We start from the raw sequence: 18893 nt of genomic DNA on the forward strand, positions 1-18893 counted from the left end.
TAGGTGCTGCCCCACACTGCCAAGGACTTGGCCAACTCTCAGTAGAAGTTCGCTATTATTACTTAGGTTTCAATGAACTCAAACTATGCTCCCTTTTCCACTTGGCTACCCTATCATCTCCCCTCTCCCAAATCTTATGATTCAAAGACACACATGGGGCGTCTGAGTGGCTCAGTCGATTGAGCATCTGACTCTTGGTTTGGGCTCGGGTCATGGTCTCACAGTTTCTGCACTGTCAGCTCAGAGCCTGCTTGACATTCATTCTCTCTCTCTCTCTCTCTCTCTCTCTCTCTCTCTCTCCCTCCCTCCCTCCCTTCCTCCCTCCCTCCCTCTCTCTTTCTCAAAATAAATAAATCAATAAACTCAAAAAAAAGAGAGAACTTATGAGAGGTGGAAGGGAATAGAGAATCCAGTGCAAGAATAGCCCAACAGGTGGTCATCCTGTCCCTACAGGAGTCTAGAAGACATCTGCAATTCCTTGTCATCTAAACTACTTTGAGTCACCACAGCAGGAAGGCTTGCTGTCTCTCAAACATAACCCCTTCTAACTTGGGACAGTTCAGTTTATGAAGATCCGTTTCCTTTTATGAAACTGAAATTTTGTCTTAAAGCCGCCACTATTATTCCTACCTTGCTCTTTAGAAGCATGCAGAGTCAGTCTCCTTTTCCTTCCCTCAAGAGAAGTGTCCAGAAAGCAGGACATATTTGTATTTATCTTCTACCCATCCCGGATTCCATGCACAGTCCCTGGCCCCAAGTTGCTGCTCAGTTCTTAATTTAATTCATTAAGACTCTCAAGAGGTCCCCTCTTGAAAGCTAACTTTCCTGTTTCTTTCAAATTCCTCATATAACATGGCTCTCGTGTGGTCACCATCTCAATGGTCCTTCAGTTTGAGCACAATATTCCAGGTGCAGTCTGACCAGGTCAGAGAGGGAACATCGTGATCCTTGTTCCATTCCCTCATTCATTCATTCACTTACTTATTCACTCATTCACTCATTCAACAAACAATGCCTTTGATTCTTCTTCCTAGAAAATTCTTGGGGATTTAAAAATAGGTATGGTTTCTAATACACGGCTCAAAACGCTTGACTGTTGACAGAGTGATTGTTATATTTCCCTCTAGGGAAAAGCCATGCTAGTGCTTCCTAAACCTGTTGTGGCATTAATTTCAGCTCACACGGACCATTTGCTGCTCCTTACTCTGGACATCAAGCTTTTTTAACGTTCCCAATTGACCTCCTCTTTCTCCAAAATTAATTTTTAAAAAGCTTTCTTCCTCTTGCAGTTGTAAGTTTCTTATTCCTTCAGGCATGGCTTCCAGTGACTGTTAATCTTTGTTTGTTTGTTTGTTTTGTTTTGTTTTTCCACTCAGTGGCCAACACGCACCTCTCCCTCCCTTTTGACCTGTGTAGTTGCAGAACAACGTGTCAGCCATTCCCAGAGGAACTTGGCTTCCAGATACTAACAACCAGCAACCACAGGGGCAGGGGGAATACAAGAAGAAATATTTTGCCAAGGGGAAATTCAAAAATACACAAAAGAAAAACTGCTTCCATACTTTTGCAGGCAAGTCAGCTATACAACTGTCTGCAACTTTGTGATTCTCCCAAGGAACAGCCGACAGGTTTAATTTTAGCACAATTTTTGAAAGAGCTTAGGGAGCCCAGGATAACTGGTTGTACTGTAAATCCATGATACGACAGGACAGGAGGGGTGTGTGTCCCCTAATAAATATTGATACTGGCTCTCAGATTTTCATGGGATGACTGTTTTCAAAGGAAGTCTTTTATCTGCAGGATCGGATTGACAGGTAATGGTTTTGGAGGCTCTTTCATCAACAGAATGGGTGGAGAAACACTGGCATAATTAGCTCTTTTAGCTGCTGATTTTTTTTTTTTTTTTGAGACCTGTATTCTACAACTCTCAATTCACTATTCTCTTTCTGAAGTGAGTTCCAATTCCCAGGAGGTCGAGGAAGGTCTACCGACTTCTGAAAGGTCAAACTGCAAACTAGTGACAGATCTGAAGTCAGGACACCCCAGTGATCATAGTTGAGTCCGAAAGGAGCACAGGGTGTGGTGAGTGCAACCCTCCACAGGGTGGGTGAAGGTCTAAGGGGGGCAGAAGGCAGAAGAAGGGGCCTGTGGGAAGACCCTAAAGAGATGAAAATGTCCTCTGACAGCAGGTACAGAGCCACCTCTGAAGGAAAAGCTACCAAAGTTCTTTGAACCCCTGGCTTGTGCCCACTTACACAATTTCACAGAAAATAAATACAAAGCCAGGAGACACACGGGGTACAAAGCAAGGGTACCCGAGTAGAAAAGAAAGGAGAGTTCAGGCGGTGTTTCATCACTTCTTCCCTAGAGAGTTTTGGCTCTGGAAGACAGAAGAGGCTGGGGGAAGTGGCCAACTGGACTAGATTCTTAAGGTACATTTTACAATGTCAAGATGACTACTGGAATGAGGCAGAGGGCATCCAATGCAAACCAAGGAGAAGTTTTGGGAAAGATACTTCCTTTTTTTAAAGTTTACTTATTGAGAGCGAGAGAGCATGCATGTGTGAATGGGGGAGTGGCAGAGAGAGAGAGAGAATCCCAAACAGGCTCCATCAGCACGGAGCTCAACTTGGGACTCGAACCCACAAACCATGAAATCGTGACCTGAGCTGAAATCAAGAGTGAGACGTTTAACCTACTAGCCACCCAGGTGCCCCAAGATACTTCTGAATGGAGCCAGAGAGCTTTAAATTGGGCAAGAGAGAAAAGTGCCCACAATGCAATGATAAAAACAGAGGACAATGGAAGACAAATCAACATCACTGTGTGTGTGTGTAACATTAGGCTTCTTTAGGCAGCACATAAAACATCCTAACCTCTTAATGTTATTATTCTTATTAAATTTTTATGGAAGCAATTAACAGTATGAAATTCAGGACTCAAATTCAGCAGTGGAATGGTATACACTGCCCCGTTAAAACAGAGTTTATTTTAGTCTAATAGGACCAAGTGAGATAATGCATAAAAGAGTCTGTTGGTGGGGCGCCTGGGTGGCTCAGTCGGTTGAGCGTCCGACTTCAGCTTAGGTCACGATCTCGCGGTCGTGAGTTCGAGCCCCGCATCGGGCTCTGGGCTGATGGCTCAGAGCCTGGAGCCTGCTTCCGATTCTGTGTCTCCCTCTCTCTCGGCCCCTCCCCCGTTCATGCTCTCTCTCTGTCTCAAAAAAATAAATAAATGTTAAAAAAAAAATTAAAAAAAAAAAAGAGCCTGTTGGTTAAAACTCTGTCCATTCATGTATTGATTCGATGGAGACTTACAGCCTAGCAACTCCATGTGCTGTTAGGCATGCCCGTGCTATAGGCACCACAGCTATGTAAGTAAATGCTCTTGAAAAGCTTATTAGCTTATTAGCTAGTGAGTTCCGCATAGTACGTGTCATCAGAAAAAAAGATACAATTGAAGTCAAAGACAGAGGAGAAAAGATTCTAATAAAGATCATGTGAAGAAAAGACCACAATGGAGCCAAAATGTGAAAGCTTACAAGCCAGCCAAGCAAGAATTAAATGCAGTTCAGTGCAATGATTAAGAGAATGGTTTTCGCTACCTGGTAGACTTTCTGGAAAGCTGATTTCATCTGTGTCTCATTTTCATTCTCTGCAAAATAGGAATATTAATGCCTGTTCATAGAGGTGTTGCAAGACATGAGTGAGGGTATGTATATATAAAGTGTATGGGACATGATAAGTACCCAACAAATAGTGATTTTTTTTTAATGAAAGAAACTTTCACATTCTGTCATATATTTCTGTGTTATTGGAACTTTTATACTAAATATATATTATGATAATAATCAGAAAAGAACAAAAAAAGGGAGATGCCAGAATACAACTAGGCAAATTAATCCTCAATAAAATTGCTTTTTCTGAAAAAATAAATAAGGAAGTATGTAGGTGATATGCTGATCCCCAAAACGAGGACAGAATTACCCAACGCCATATTCTTTCTCCTGGAGGTCACACTACTGAATCAAGTTCCCACCCAAATCAGGTCCAATCAGGACCATTACTTCAAGTAGAGCCCTATGTATGCTGGAACCTGGCAGCCGGCAGGGGTGCCTGCCACACAGAGCGTGCCAATGTCAGATACTGAGAAGGAAAACTCCAGGCCTCCATCAGAAGGGGCAAAACAGGAGTCCGCTGGAAAGTCAAGCTGCATGGAGACTTTTCACACAGGACTCTCCTTGGGTAAGGAGCATTCTCTTTTCCGATACCCATAGAACTGGGTGGGCATTAGGGGATGCCGGTGCCACGTAAAGAGTAATGAGCTTCTGAAAGCAGCCCTTGATCTCAACCAGTACAGACAGCCCATGTGAGTCATTCAGACCGTTAGACGTTTTGTCCAGGCTGTGCATTTGAGAGTTCCCAATATTCTGTGTTCTGTAGTGGAAAGAGCAGGGCTTGGGTTCAGACAGACTTGACTCACTAGCCTCTTTCTATCACTTATTAATATGTGGTCACCTGTAGTTTACTTAACTATCTTCTGTGTGTTCCACTGTAAAAACAAGGAGAATACTACTTGCCTTGCAAACATCTTGTAATAAATAAATGATCTCTCAGTCTGTGAAATCTCATAATCTAATGTCACTTCAATATTTAATGTTTAATAAATGGTAGCTATAAATGACTGGCTTTCTGGATTATTATTACTTGATAAGCCAAAGAAATTGAAAATTTGTCCAATATTTACTTAAGTTTATGTGGATTAAGAGGATGATGGTATTATGAACGATATATTAAATATATTTCATGGCCCCAGAATAATAACCACTGACTATTAAGAACTGCCAGTCTAACTTGGTTAGACCTCTTTAGACAGACCTCTTATTTTTTTTATCCTTTTTAAATTTTTTTTAATGTTTAGTATTTTTGAGAGAGAGAGACAGACAGAGTATGGTGAACAGGGGAGGGGCAGAGAGAGAGGGAGACACAGAATCCAAAGCAGGCTCCAGGCTCTGACCTGTCAGCACAGAGCCCGATGTGGGGCTCAAACCCACGAACAGCAAGATCATGACCTGAGCCAAAGTTGGACGCTTTACCAACTGAGACACCCAGGTGCCCCCATTTTTCTTTTTTCACAAGTGCAAATAATTAAATAAGTAGTAGCTTCCAAACAGTTTCAATGCATTTTATACTCTCAAAAGTTTGAGCAAAAATAAATAAATAAATAAATAAATAAATAAATAAATAAATAAATAAAACACACTTATAGACAGATATAGGGCAAATGTAGTTAAATGTTGACAATTGGTAAATATAGATAAAGTATATATAGATGTCCACATTGATATGCTTTCAATTGTTCTGGACAGTTAAAAAAAATTTTAGGGGCTCCTGGGTGGCTCAGTTGGTTGAGCGTCTGACTTCAGCTCAGGTCATCATCTCGTGGTCCATGAGTTCAAGCCCTGTGTCAGGCTCTGTGTTGACAGCTCAGAGCCTGGAGCCTGCTTCAGATTCTGTGTCTTCCTCTCTGTGACCCTCCCCTGCTCGGGTCTCTCTCTCTCTCTCTCTCTCTCTCAAAAGTAAATAAACATAAATTTTTTTTTAATTTTTTAAAATAAGAATTTGGGGAAAACTTTACTGAAACATTAAATTAAAATTAATTAAATTTAAAAATCTAAAATTCATATTAAAAGGACATACTAAAAATTTTCCCAGAATGGCCAAGGCAAGACATACACTAGTGGTTTTATCAAGCTTTTAACAAAAATAAAATAAAGCATCTTTTGGATATTCAAACAAAGAAACTAAGTCCCTGATAGGAGAAAGGAAATCAAATCCTTTTATTTTTGACAGTAATGTGATATGCCAGAAAATGAAAGAGTAACAGGTTTACACACTTAAGAAAATAAAATATGAGTCAAAGATTTTTTATATCTGGTCAAACTGACTTCAAGAATAGAACACCGGGCCCCTGGCAGGTTCAGTCAGTAGAGCATGCAACTCTTGATCTCAGGGTTGTGAATTCAAGACCCACGTAGAGCTTACTTAAAAAAAAAAAAAAAAGAATACAGGACACAGAAATTTTAACTTTTTATTTTGCAATAATTTTTACAGTTACAGAACAGTTGCAAAAAATGATAGTACAAATAGTTACCGTACATCCTTCACCCAGGTTACTCTAATCTAATGTGACTGCATCCTTAGAAGAAGAGACACCAGAAAGGCACCCAGACAGAGAAAAAGGCCATGTGAGGGCACAGCAAGAGGCAGCCATCTGCAAGCCTATGAGCGAGGTCTCAGGAGAAACCAATCCTGCCAGTACCCTAATCTTAAACTTCCAGCCTCCAGATCTCTAAGAAAATTAGGTCTTCCTGTTTGAGTCATCCCGTCCGGTATTTTGTTATGGCAGTCCTCGCAGACGAATACAAGGAGTGATCTGGTCTGACTTCCATATTTTCTGCAGCTAGTCCTTTCTTCCCAGTCTCTCTCCTTCAACTTAGGATATTTTACTATACATCTGCCAGAATCTTCACCTCTGATATCCAAGGCTCTTGGGTTCCTTGGAATGTTCCCCACAGGAACTGAGTCTTTGTTGTCTTCTTTCAATCTAGTATTTAAATCTTGTATACAATTCCTACGTGTTTCTGGCATGAAGAGGCATCTTCTCCAATTTCCGATTCTGTTGTATTTTTGCCCTATTTTATATTCAAATAGCCATTTCACTGAGAATCTGCAAATATGGTATTATATACACATACTTCTTCAGCTCTCCAGGAAGTCTGATGAACAGTCTTCTTAAATGAATATTGGTTAGAGTAACAGATTTGTTAAAGATTTCTTGATGTAGCAAGGTTATGCATTTAATAGTCTTTCTAGTTTATGAAAATCTTCTAACCTACCTGGTAATGAAGCAGCAGACAAACAACATCTGGGCATATATTTATCTTGTTAAGTTAAACATGCACCTGGCCCCTTAATTATCAACTATAATTGACAACTTCATCATTGCAGAGCACTTTTCTGCCCATGCCACAGTGGTGCAAGTAATTAGGTAATAATTAATGATTCTTTAAGTGCATTATTTCCTAAGAGTTCAATTCGCACTGTATGTATATTTAAAGAGCAACAATTCTGTTTGTTTTGTCCATATAGACAATGCTAGGATAAACGAAAATTGCCATGCTTATCATGGGTAACTCAAAGTACCATCCATAATCATTTCTAACCTTTTTCTATTCCAGAGAGGGCTTATTTTCTTTTCATTCAGCCTTACCAAATAACCATAAAGTTTTAGGGCTAATTATGGAAACCAAATGAATACACATTCACAAAGATACTCATCACCATGTTGCACATAATAAGGAAACATGTAAATATACAAACGACCAACACTAGGGAAAGGATAAGTAAATTATGGTACATGCACTAAACAAAATATTATGCCAAATTTTAAAATAATACTTTTGAACACTATAAAAATATGGAAAAGTTATATAAAAGTAACATAAAGTTATCTTATTATAGCTACATGGAATATGTATATTAATAGAAAAATAATAGAAGGTAATAGGTAGTACAGTAATGCCCACAAGTGAAGACTATTTCATTAGAATACATCAAAGTGAATCTTTTCTTCTAAAAAATATTTTATTTCTATTATTCAATAGGTCACACATGCCCACAGTACAACATTCAAAAGATACAGAAGGTTATGCATTAAAAAGTTAATGTCCATCTGAGACCTGTCTCCCAGTGACCTTGTTCCATTCGCTAGAAGTAATTTTTCTAGAAAGTAGTAATTTTTAATAGTTCTTATACAGTATTCCCAAGACAACTTATTCATTATAAAAAATACATACACATTTTTTTTTGACACAAATAGTAACAGTAACAGCACACACATTTTCCCACACCTTGATTTTCTCACTCAATTCCTCTTGGAATAGTTCCATGTCATTACATAGAAAGCTACCTAATTATTTTTAATGGTTATATCTTAATATATGGAATTTATCATAGTTTACTTAACCATCTTGTATTCATTTACATTTAGGTTCATGCCAATCTTTTGCTCTTTGAAATAATGTTCCAGACAATAACCATAGTGATACATTTAAAATGAAAATGAGATTAGACTTCCAATTTGAAGATAGCATTATAAAGTTAGAATTTTCTCTTTCATTTCCCTGGAAGTCTTTGTAATGTAAAGAGAAGAATGAGAAACATAAACACAAAAACCATAAATAATTTCTCTGTAGCAGTGAGGAAAACTAAAAATCCCATATATATTTATCCAATTCATAGAAAGGAAATAAAAGTGAACTTATGTACCAAGCCCTGCATCATAAGAAAATTTTCACCTAGCTTCACACAGAGCCCTTACTATTCCTCTCTCTCTTATAAAAAGTTCCTCTGGGACAACTGTACATTCAGTTAAGATAAGTAATCAGAGACTTATGCGTCTGGTAATGACAGAGTAGCTGGATTCAGACCAACTGTCCCACGAAAATCCACTAGAGACGCTTGGGAATATGTTTCCTAAATATGTATTTGAAGATGTTGAGGAACTACAAAGGCAGTGAAGACTTGAAAAAACAAGATTCTGGGGAGAAAGAATTACAAAGAGGTGATACAGGCATTTATTTCAAACTGCTTTTCTGATCAAGGAATTTGATGGTTCACAAATGGTGGCTAAGAGACAGGCTGGGCAAAGATTTCCTGCATTCTTACAAGTCTTAGGGGAAATAATTGGAGGAGGAACCCTAGTAAACACTCCAGGATTTCTTTTAAGAGCCCTCAACAACCTATACTGCAGGAATAGGAATGAATCAGAAATAAAACATCCCTGGGGAGCCTGGGTGGCTCAGTCGGTTGAGCATCCGACTTCGGCTCAGGTCGTGATCTCACGGTTTGTGAGTTCAAGCCCCGCATCAGGCTCTGTGCTGACAGCTCGGAGCCTAGAACTTGCTTCGGATTCTGTGTCTCCTCCTCTGTCTGCCTCTCCCCTGCTTATGCTCTGTCTCTGTCTATCAATAATAAATAAACATTAAGAAAAAAAATTTTTTTTAAAAAGAAATAAAACATTCCTTACAAAGACTGAAGCCCAACTTCAAATTAACTCAACATCTGATTGGATTAAAATGATTGTATTCCACCCTAACTTTCTACCAGAGGCAAAACAAACCCTAGGCATAGATACCACCAACCAGAGCATCTCCAAAGTGTTTTCATGCTCAATGAAGGGATTAAAATAAAAAATGATTGTTACAGCAGGAAATAAAACCAGATGGTTTAGGGGTGCCTGGGTGTGCAGTCAGTTAAGTAGCCAACTTCAGCTCTGGTCACGATCTCATGGTTTGTGGGTTCAAGCTCCGCACTGGGGTCTGTGATGACAGCTCAGAGCCTGGAGCCTGCTTCAGATTCTGTGCCTCCCTCTCTCTCTCTGACCCTCCTACCCTCACATTCTGTGTGTGTGTGTCTGTCTCTCTCAAAAATAAATAAACATTAAAAAAACACAACAGATGGTTTAAATCTTGGGGGGGGGGGGGCGATAACACACCCAGAGCCACAGGTGATTCAATATTGACTTCATCAGATATGGTCTTTTTTTTTTTTTTTTTTAATTTGAGAGAGAAAGTGTGTGCATAGGGGAGAGGGGCAGAGGGAGAGAGAGAGAATCTTAAGCAGGCTCCACACTCATCATGGAGCCCCTCATCACCCTAAGATATGGTCTTTAAAATAAGTGATTACTGTTGTTCAAGAAATTAGATGACAAGATGGTGGATTTCATTAGAGAATATAAGCTGTACAATGGAAAAATCAAATTTAAGGGGTACCTGGGTGGCCCAGGTGGTTAAGCTTCTGATTCTTGATTTTGGCTCAGGTCATGATCTCACGGTTGTGAGATCGAGCCCCGCATCAAGCCCTGCCCTGGGTGTGGAGCTTTCTTAAGATTTTCTCTTTCCCCTTCCCTCTGCGCCCCCCAAAAAGAAAAGAAAAATCAAATTTAAAATGCAAAACTAAAATTAAAAACTTAACTGATGTGTCTAACAGCAATATACACACACATATATATATATGTGTGTATACATAAATCTGTATCTAATAATAGATAGATGGAGATACAGATGGGGAAAGGAGAGAAAATTAGTTAACTGGCAATAAACAAGAAGGAAATATCAAAAGTGAAGCTTGAAAAAGAAGGAAGAAATGGATTAAGAGACATGAAAGACATGGGGAAAAAAAGTCTAATATGTAGGATTGTAGTCTAGGAGAAAACGTAGAAAACAAATGGGACTGAAGCAATATTTGAAGTAATGCCAGACAGAAAGTCTCTAAAACTGATGAAAGACATCAAGCCACAGTTTTGAGAAATATGAAACCCCAAGCAGGAAAATATAGAGATAAAACACAGTCAATTTATCACAGTAAAACTGCTGAAAAAATATGAATAGACAATAAAATGTGTTGAAAGTAACCGAGGAAGAAGAAGACATTTCCTTCAAAGAAGCAAAATAAGAATTACAGCTTACTTCTCCATTTAAATAATGGAATACAGAAGACAATGGAACGTCTTCAAGCACTGAAAGAAAATAACTGTTAAACTTGAATTCTTTCCCAGAAAAAATATTTGAAAACAAAAATGAAAAACAGAAAATTCAGTAAATCTACAATAAATGGAATGCCAAAGACCTATGGAAAACCATCCCAGATTTATCATGGTAATGTAGGAAAAAGATAAAGAGCAAAAGAAAGGGCCATATGAGAGTGAATCTAAATAAGTACTGATTATATAAAAATAATAACCTGATCGAGATTAATAGGTATGTAAAATCAAAATATATAATTCTATGGTTTTTGCATTAACAGAAGAGCGGTAAAAGTACGAATGTATGTTGCATTTTAGTAAGTCAGAATTTGCAGACAACATAATTATGTGCAGAAAATTTTTTTAAACTACAGATAATTTATAATGCTTAATAAATACATTTAACAAGGTTGTTTTATGCAAAAATTAACTCTATTTCTTTAAACAAGCAACAAAAACTGGAAAATAAAATTTTTAAATATTCTCAAAAACTATCCAAAAGTTAAATACCAGAAATAACATTTTAAAAACTGTTATCTCTTCACAGAAAACTATAAAACATTACTGAAAAATATTTCCTAAAAAACAAATGGGTGAGGGGTGCCTGGACGGCTAGGTCTGTTAAGTGTCCGACTCTTGCTTTCGGCTCAGGTCATGATCTCACAGTTCGTGAGTTCAAGGCCCACATGGGGCTCTGCACTGATGGTGCAGAGTCTGTTTGGGATTCTCTCTCCCTCTCTCTCTGCCCCTCCCCTACTCATGCCTGCATGCGTGCACTCTCTCTCTCTCTCTCTTTCTGTCTCTCTCTTTCAAAATAAATAAACTTAAAAAATGGATTAATATCACCATGTTCATTGACTAGAAGACGATATTGTTGAAAATGCCAGTTACCCCACACATGGATTTATAGATACAAAGGAATTTCATTCAATCAGCTTTGACAACTGATTCTAGAATTTATAAAGAAAAGCAAAAGGGGGGAAGAAGTCAAGACAATCCTGAAAAAATAAAAAGAATTACCGAAAGACTTACATCACTAGATATCAAGATATATAATAAAATCACTATAAAATAAAATCACAGTATATGATAACAGCACAAAGAGAGACAAACAGATCAATGGAATGAAATAGAAAGTCTGGACACATATATATGAACGCTTGATATATGACGGTTAGTGACTGCAGTAGGCTAAAAAATGCTCCCCCAAAGATACCACGTCTTAGTCCCTAGAACCTGTGAACATTACTTTACATGGTAAAGTTCTTACAGGTGTGATTATTAACAATGAAATGAGGAGACTATCCTGAATGATCCAGATGGGCCCCAAAAGCCATCACAAGTGTCCTTAGAAGAGACAGGCAAAGGGAAATTACACACACATAGAAGGTCACACGAAGATGGAGGCAATGACTGCAGTGATGTCCCCACAAACAGGAATGCTGGCAGCCGCCAGAAGCTAGAAAAGGCAAGGAACGGATTCTCCCCTAGAGCCTGTGGAGTGAGTGTGTCCCTGCCAGCACCTTGATTTTAGCCCAGTGACACTGATTTTGAACTTCTGGCCTCCAGAGCTGTGAGAGAATAAATTTCTCTCTTGGTGCCTTAACTCACCAACTTTGTGGGAATTTGTTACAGTAGCCATAGGAAACTAATACAGGAGTGCCATGGAATGCGGGGATAAGGGTGGTCTTGTCAATAAATGGTGCCAGGTCAATTGAATAGCCATATGGAGAAAAACGAATATAGGCCTTGACTTCACATTATACACAAGTATAATCTTGAGATAAATCAAAAGTCATGAAACTTACACATAAATGATTTTTAAAGGAACATCAAAAAGATAACATAGGGAAACATATTCATGAACTTGAGGTGGACTAAGATTTTTTAACTAGAACGTCAACAGCACTAACCATAAGAGAAAAGTCTGGTAAGTTGGGCTACATTAACATTAAGGACTCCTATTCGTGAAAAGACTATATCACAAGAATGAAATTGGCAGTCATGTAATGGAAGAAGATATTACAAAACATAATAACTCTCAAGAGATCTGTATCCAGAAAATATTTTTAAGACACTTCCAAATCAATACAGAAAAGACCGTCAACTCAATAGAAAAACAGACAAGAGCTTTGAGCAGGCACTTGACAAAAGAGAACATCCAAATGTCCAAGTAAGCATATAAGATGCTCAATGTCATTATTTTACAGAGGAATAAATATTGAAACCATAATGAAATATAGTTATATACCTACAAGAATAACTTCAACTTTAAAATATTGATAGAAGCAAGCATCGGTGAGGAAATAACGCACTATTCAGTTTCTTACACCGTTGGGGGAAACGTAAGTTGTACACACAGCATCTTTGGAAAAGCATTTGGCAGTATGTCCTAAAACTTAACATATATATACCTTATGACCAGTTGCACACTGTACTCCAGCCAAAGTGACACATAAAATTAATCATCACACTTCCTAATTGTGAAGCATTCTAACATTTGCAGAATAAACATGCAATAGTTGTAGAATATTATTTGCATTAATCTGCTACTGAATTCCGTTTACTATTTTGCACATCAATATCCAAAATAAAGATTGGTATGTAATATTCTACTTCACTTTCATCTTTGACAGGGTTGATATTAAAGCTTTTCACACCATAAAATAAATGTAGGAGATTTTTTGTCTTATTCTCTGCTCAAGACATTTAAACAACATTGGACTTGCAAGACCATCAAAGGTACCATAAGATATTTCCATGAAACCATCTGGGTCTGGAGCCTTTTGTGGGAACTGACAGTAGCTTTTTGGCAAATTTCTCTATTTCTTCTATTATACTTGCCTATATATTTTCTAACTCTTCTAGGATTGATTGTGTTACTTCACATTTTCCTAGAATATCAACCAATTTCATGTAACTGCTCAAATGCATCTCCATAATATTGAGCAAAGATGGTATTTTTCTGATTCTTTGAATTTCCTCTGGTTTTGTAATTAGTTCTACCTTACCTTTTTGAATATGTGAGTTTGTGTTTTCCCTTTTTAAAAATTAGATTGTGCAATAGTTTATCTACTTCTCTAATTTTTCAAATAAGGAACGCATGGGTTTATTTAGAATTTCCAAAAAATTTGTCGTCCAATTTATTGATTTCTGCTTTTAATTCTTTTTTTCTGCTTTTTTTGGGTGTATTTTATCGCTTCCTAGTTTTTGAAACAATGCTTAATTCATTTGTTTTCATCATTTATTTTTTATGACCATAAGTGTTTGGGGTGTGTGGATTTTTTTTCAAATTCTTTCAAAATATTATTGCATTGTACTATTTAAGAATAAATACACATATGGCAAAGTTTTCCAAGAAAGGACATGAAATCCATGTTCTGTTTTCAAGGCTAATGGAAATACACAAAAGGTGGATGATTACTGATTTCCCACTACTCTTTGGAAATATGGCAAAATAGTATGGTGACAGTCTAGCTTATGGTTAAGAACTTGAGCTGTGTCTTACAGCTCAGGGTTAAAATCTTGACCTTACTACTTACCTGCAATATGATATTTGGGAGATGACTTATCCTCTCACAGCTTCTGTGTCCTTATCTGAAAAAAAAGCAAGATTTAAAAACAAAATCAGGGGTACCTGGGTGGCTCAGTCGGTTAAGCGTCCAACTCTTGATTTTGGCTCGGGTCGTGATCCCAGGAGCCCCGGCTCAGCTCAGCACTGAGCATGGAGCCTGCTTAAAATCCTCTCTCCCTCTCCCTTTGCCCCTCTCTCCAGCTCACACTCGCTCTCCCTCTAAAATAAACTTTAAAAAGGAAAAATAAAAACAAAAACAAAATTTTAAAGATCCTATTGTATGAGGGTGTTGGGGGGATAAAAGTAAAAATCTTTACGAACAGCTTAGAAAAGTGCTTTAATACAGAATTTCAATTAATCTGTTCATTTGTTTAGTGAAAAAAAAATGAATATGATTACTTCCAATGTATTTCAGAAGGATCATGGCACGGCAATATTTATTCTACAGAGGTCTGGACAAGGATGCCTGGTTGACACCCGGGACTGAAATTGTGCCTTTTCATTCACTATTTCCAAGGCCCCAGTGGCTCTCGATGACCCTTAGAACAAAGTGTCCAATGGCTCCAGGGGCTGCAAATACTCTCTGTTGGCCTGAGGACAGAGTCTAAACTCCTGAGTGCAACTCCGCACACTCCAGTCTCCAGCCACATCCCCCCCCCCACGCCTTCCCACCATAACAAAACTCACCTAGTTACTCAAAAAGCCATGTTCCCTCACCCCATGCTGCTTCCTCTGTCACAAGGTTTCTCAACCCCAGCACTGTTTTTTTTTAAAATATTTATTTATTATTTTGAGAGACAGGGACAGAGCATGAGTGGGAGAGGGGCAGAGAGAGAGAAATACACACACACAGAATCCAAAGCAGGCTCCGGGCTCCAAGCCATCAGCACAGAGCCTGACACGGGGCTGGAACTCACGAACCTGTGAGATCATGACTGAGCCACCCAGGCGCCCCTCAACTCCCGCACTATTGACATTTTGGGGCTGAATAATTCTTTGTGGTGGGGGCTGTCCTGTGTGTTGCTGGATGTTTATCGGTATCCCTGGCCTCTGCCCACCGGATGCCAGTAGCACCTACTCCTGCTTGTAACAACCAAAAAAAACGTCTACAGACATTGCAAAATCTAGGGGTGCCTGGTTAGGAACCACTGCTTTATGGAAAAGGCCTTTACCCCCGTTTACCTGGCCACCTCCAACTCATCCTTAAGATTTCAGCTTAAATGTTTCTGTTGTATCCCCAGCGTTAGCACCGCTGCTATATTCAAACACATAGGTAATGAAGCAAACAGCAGCAGCATTCAGCGCACCGGGACAAGAATAGGACTGAACAGGCAGAGGTGAAGGGAGGCCACATTAAGTGGTAGCAGGGTGGGTGGGAGGGTGAGAGTTATATAGGAAATTGGACGGCTTGTCGGTGAAATGATTGGGTTATAAGGTTGTAAGGAACGAGGAGGGAGCTACAAAAAAGAATGGATTGGGGTGCGGCAGGATGGAAAGAAGGAAGCAATGGGTTCAGACTCTGAAACGGTAGGCTGAGGTGCCTGTGGGACAGCCCTGTGGGGACGCTGGTGAGAGAACAGGAAACAGTTGTACTTTTTTTTTTTTTAAGAAAATTAATGTCTGTTTATTTTTGAGAGAGAGAGAGAAACACAGCATTAGCAGGGGAGGGGCAGAGAGGGAGACAGAATCCGAAGTAGGTTCCAGGCTCCGAGCTGTCGGTCAGCACAGAGCTGGACTCCGGGCTGGAACCCACCAACCATGAAATCGACCTGAGCCCAGCCGAAGTCGGAGGCCCAACCCATCCAGCCACCCAGGCGCCCCTGTTGTACCTTCTTTCTTGCCCGGAGTTAAATCTGTGCCTTCAGAGAGGCCAGCCAAAGTTCTGGTGGTACCTGCAAACTCCCTCTCCCTCCCGGCTCACCGCCTTTCCATACCAAACACGCACGCACGCACGCACGCGCATACGCACTTTGATTCCTCTGCTTCAAAATCACGCATGCAAACGTGCTGCTGGAAGAAGGCAAAATTTTAAATGGGGTAAGGATAGGGCGAGAAGACGGGGAGAGAAGTGAGAGACTGAGATAGAGGGTGGCAGAGCGGAGAAGCCAACTTCAGACCCTGCCTTCTCAGCAAGGACCCGTGGAGCTCCCGAAGGAAAGCGTTGTAATCTGAACAGCGGGCGCCATCTAGTGGCTGATTCTTATAAGGCGTGGAACTGTGGTCGGCGGTGAGGACCAAAGCCCGAAAAGGCAGCCGGTGGGGTGGGGGAAGAGTAAGGGAGTTAGGAAAGTAGGGAAGGAGAGAGGTAATGATTGAAAAGTCACATATAAGCTGTTCTTCTGGGACCCACGATTCACACATCCAGCTTGGAACAGGGCACCTGAACTGCATTCAGCCTGCCCGTTCGTTGACTGTCCTCCATCTTCAGCAGCCCCTCTCCTGGGAGGCTGGCTTCTCAGAGCCACATCATCGCCCTACGATTGTCTCCAGATCCCTGGTCCCTTTTCTTTGCTTGACCAGAAGATCCCTCACGTCTGGTTGATGCCGTCCCTTGCTGACGTTTTTCTCCTAATTATTAGCAGTCTTTAGTACTAGTGCCTGGATATAGTATTTCTTATTTGGAAATCCAACACGCTTTTAATTAGAGAAGCAACAGGAAGAGATATTAAGCTGTATTAATGCATCTGAAAACCCAGCACAGTTAAAAGAAAGACAATCTCACAGATACCAGCACTGTTGAAAATTACAGGAACAGCTTCCAGTAAATAACTAAATGGAAAATCCCAGAGAGGGTCAATTGTTGTTAGTTAATATTTGTAGCAAAGCACAGCACTTAATAATGAGGCTGTTTCTTATCCTTATGGGAGGCAAATAATCAGAATTGGGATTTCCACTTTAGATGGTAATTCTGGCTCACTTGTAAGGGCCCCAGATTTTGCAATAATGAGCCTCATGAAAGTTTGTCTTAGAAATAATCCCTCCACCATCAACTCTCAGAAGAAGGGCTTCTAAAAATGCCTCTCTTTCCAAAAAATTTCACAAAAATGACCTTAGATCAGGTCATAAGATAGACCCCGAAATAGATTGTTTGTAATAAAATGGCCACAATTACTCCCTTCTCTGTATTTAGTCCTTGAACCTGGGATGAATTTGTTTTGTCTAATAAAATGCAGTGGATGGCACAAAAACAGACACATAGACCAATGGAATAGAATAGAAACCCCAGAACTAGACCCACAAACGTATGGCCAACTCATCTTTGACAAAGCAGGAAAGAACATCCAGTGGAAAAAAGACAGTCTCTTTAACAAATGGTGCTGGGAGAACTGGACAGCAACATGCAGAAGAATGAAACTAGACCACTTTCTCACACCATTCACAAAAATAAACTCAAAATGGATAAAGGACCTGAATGTGAGACAGGAAACCATCAAAACCTTAGAGGAGAAAGCAGGAAAAGACCTCTCTGACCTCAGCCGTAGCAATCTCTTACTCGACACATCCCCAAAGGCAAGGGAATTAAAAGCAAAAGAGAATTACTGGGACCTTATGAAGATAAAAACTTCTGCACAGCAAAGGAAACAACCAACAAAACTAAAAGGCAACCAACGGAATGGGAAAAGATATTTGCAAATGACATATCGGACAAAGGGCTAGTATCCAAAATCTATAAAGAGCTCACCAAACTCCACACCCGAAAAACAAATAACCCAGTGAAGAAATGGGCAGAAAACATGAATAGACACTTCTCTAAAGAAGACATCCGGATGGCCAACAGGCACATGAAAAGATGTTCAGCGTCGCTCCTTATCAGGGAAATACAAATCAAAACCACACTCAGGTATCACTTCACGCCACTCAGAGTGGCCAAAATGAACAAATCAGGAGACTATAGATGCTGGCGAGGATGTGGAGAAACGGGAACCCTCTTGCATTGTTGGTGGGAATGCAAATTGGTGCAGCCGCTCTGGAAAGCAGTGTGGAGGTTCCTCAGAAAATTAAAAATAGACCTACCCTATGACCCAGCAATAGCACTGCTAGGAATTTATCCAAGGGATACAGGAGTACTGATGCATAGGGGCACTTGTACCCCAATGTTCATAGCAGCACTCTCAACAATGGAAAGAGCCTAAATGTCCATCAACTGATGAATGGATAAAGAAATTGTGGTTTATATACACAATGGAATACTACGTGGCAATGAGAAAAAATGAAATATGGCCTTTTGTAGCAACGTGGATGGAACTGGAGAGTGTGATGCTAAGTGAAATAAGCCATACAGAGAAAGACAGATACCATATGGTTTCACTCTTATGTGGATCCTGAAAAACTTAACAGGAACCCATGGGGGAGGGGGAGGGAAAAAAAAAAAGGTTAGAGTGGGAGAGAGCCAAAGCATAAGAGACTGTTAAAAACTGAGAACAAACTGAGGGTTGATGGGGGGTGGGAGGGAGGAGAGGGTGGGCGATGGGTATTGAGGAGGGCACCTTTTGGGATGAGCACTGGGTGTTGTATGGAAACCAATTTGACAATAAATTTCATATATTAAAAAAAAAAATGCAGTGGAAAACACTTACCAATTCTGATCCCTTACACACTTCAGCCCAACCTCTTGAAACCCTGACAGCTGCCAAGTGAACAACCCCAAACCGGCCTCGTGGAACATGCAAGAACATACGGGGCAGAGACACGCCATTGTAGCAAGGCGCTAAGACATGGGGGAGAGCCCAAC

The 18893-nt window shown here is 39.8% G+C and overlaps 1 long non-coding RNA gene across 1 annotated transcript in view; it reads right to left on the minus strand.

Annotated features, from left to right (window-relative positions):
- Nucleotides 1-16688, minus strand: part of LOC128314753 (uncharacterized) — a 39835-nt gene extending 23147 nt beyond the window's left edge. Inside the window, exons 1-2 of the long non-coding RNA XR_008296746.1 lie at nucleotides 15991-16688; nucleotides 14130-14184 (exon numbers count right to left, since the gene is read on the minus strand). This is a non-coding gene — a long non-coding RNA (uncharacterized LOC128314753). The remainder of the gene's footprint in view (nucleotides 1-14129; nucleotides 14185-15990) is intronic.
- Between the last annotated feature and the right edge of the window lie 2205 nt (nucleotides 16689-18893).

This window comes from Acinonyx jubatus, chromosome A2, assembly GCF_027475565.1.
Source record: "Acinonyx jubatus isolate Ajub_Pintada_27869175 chromosome A2, VMU_Ajub_asm_v1.0, whole genome shotgun sequence".
Classification (NCBI taxonomy): Eukaryota; Metazoa; Chordata; class Mammalia; order Carnivora; family Felidae; genus Acinonyx; species Acinonyx jubatus.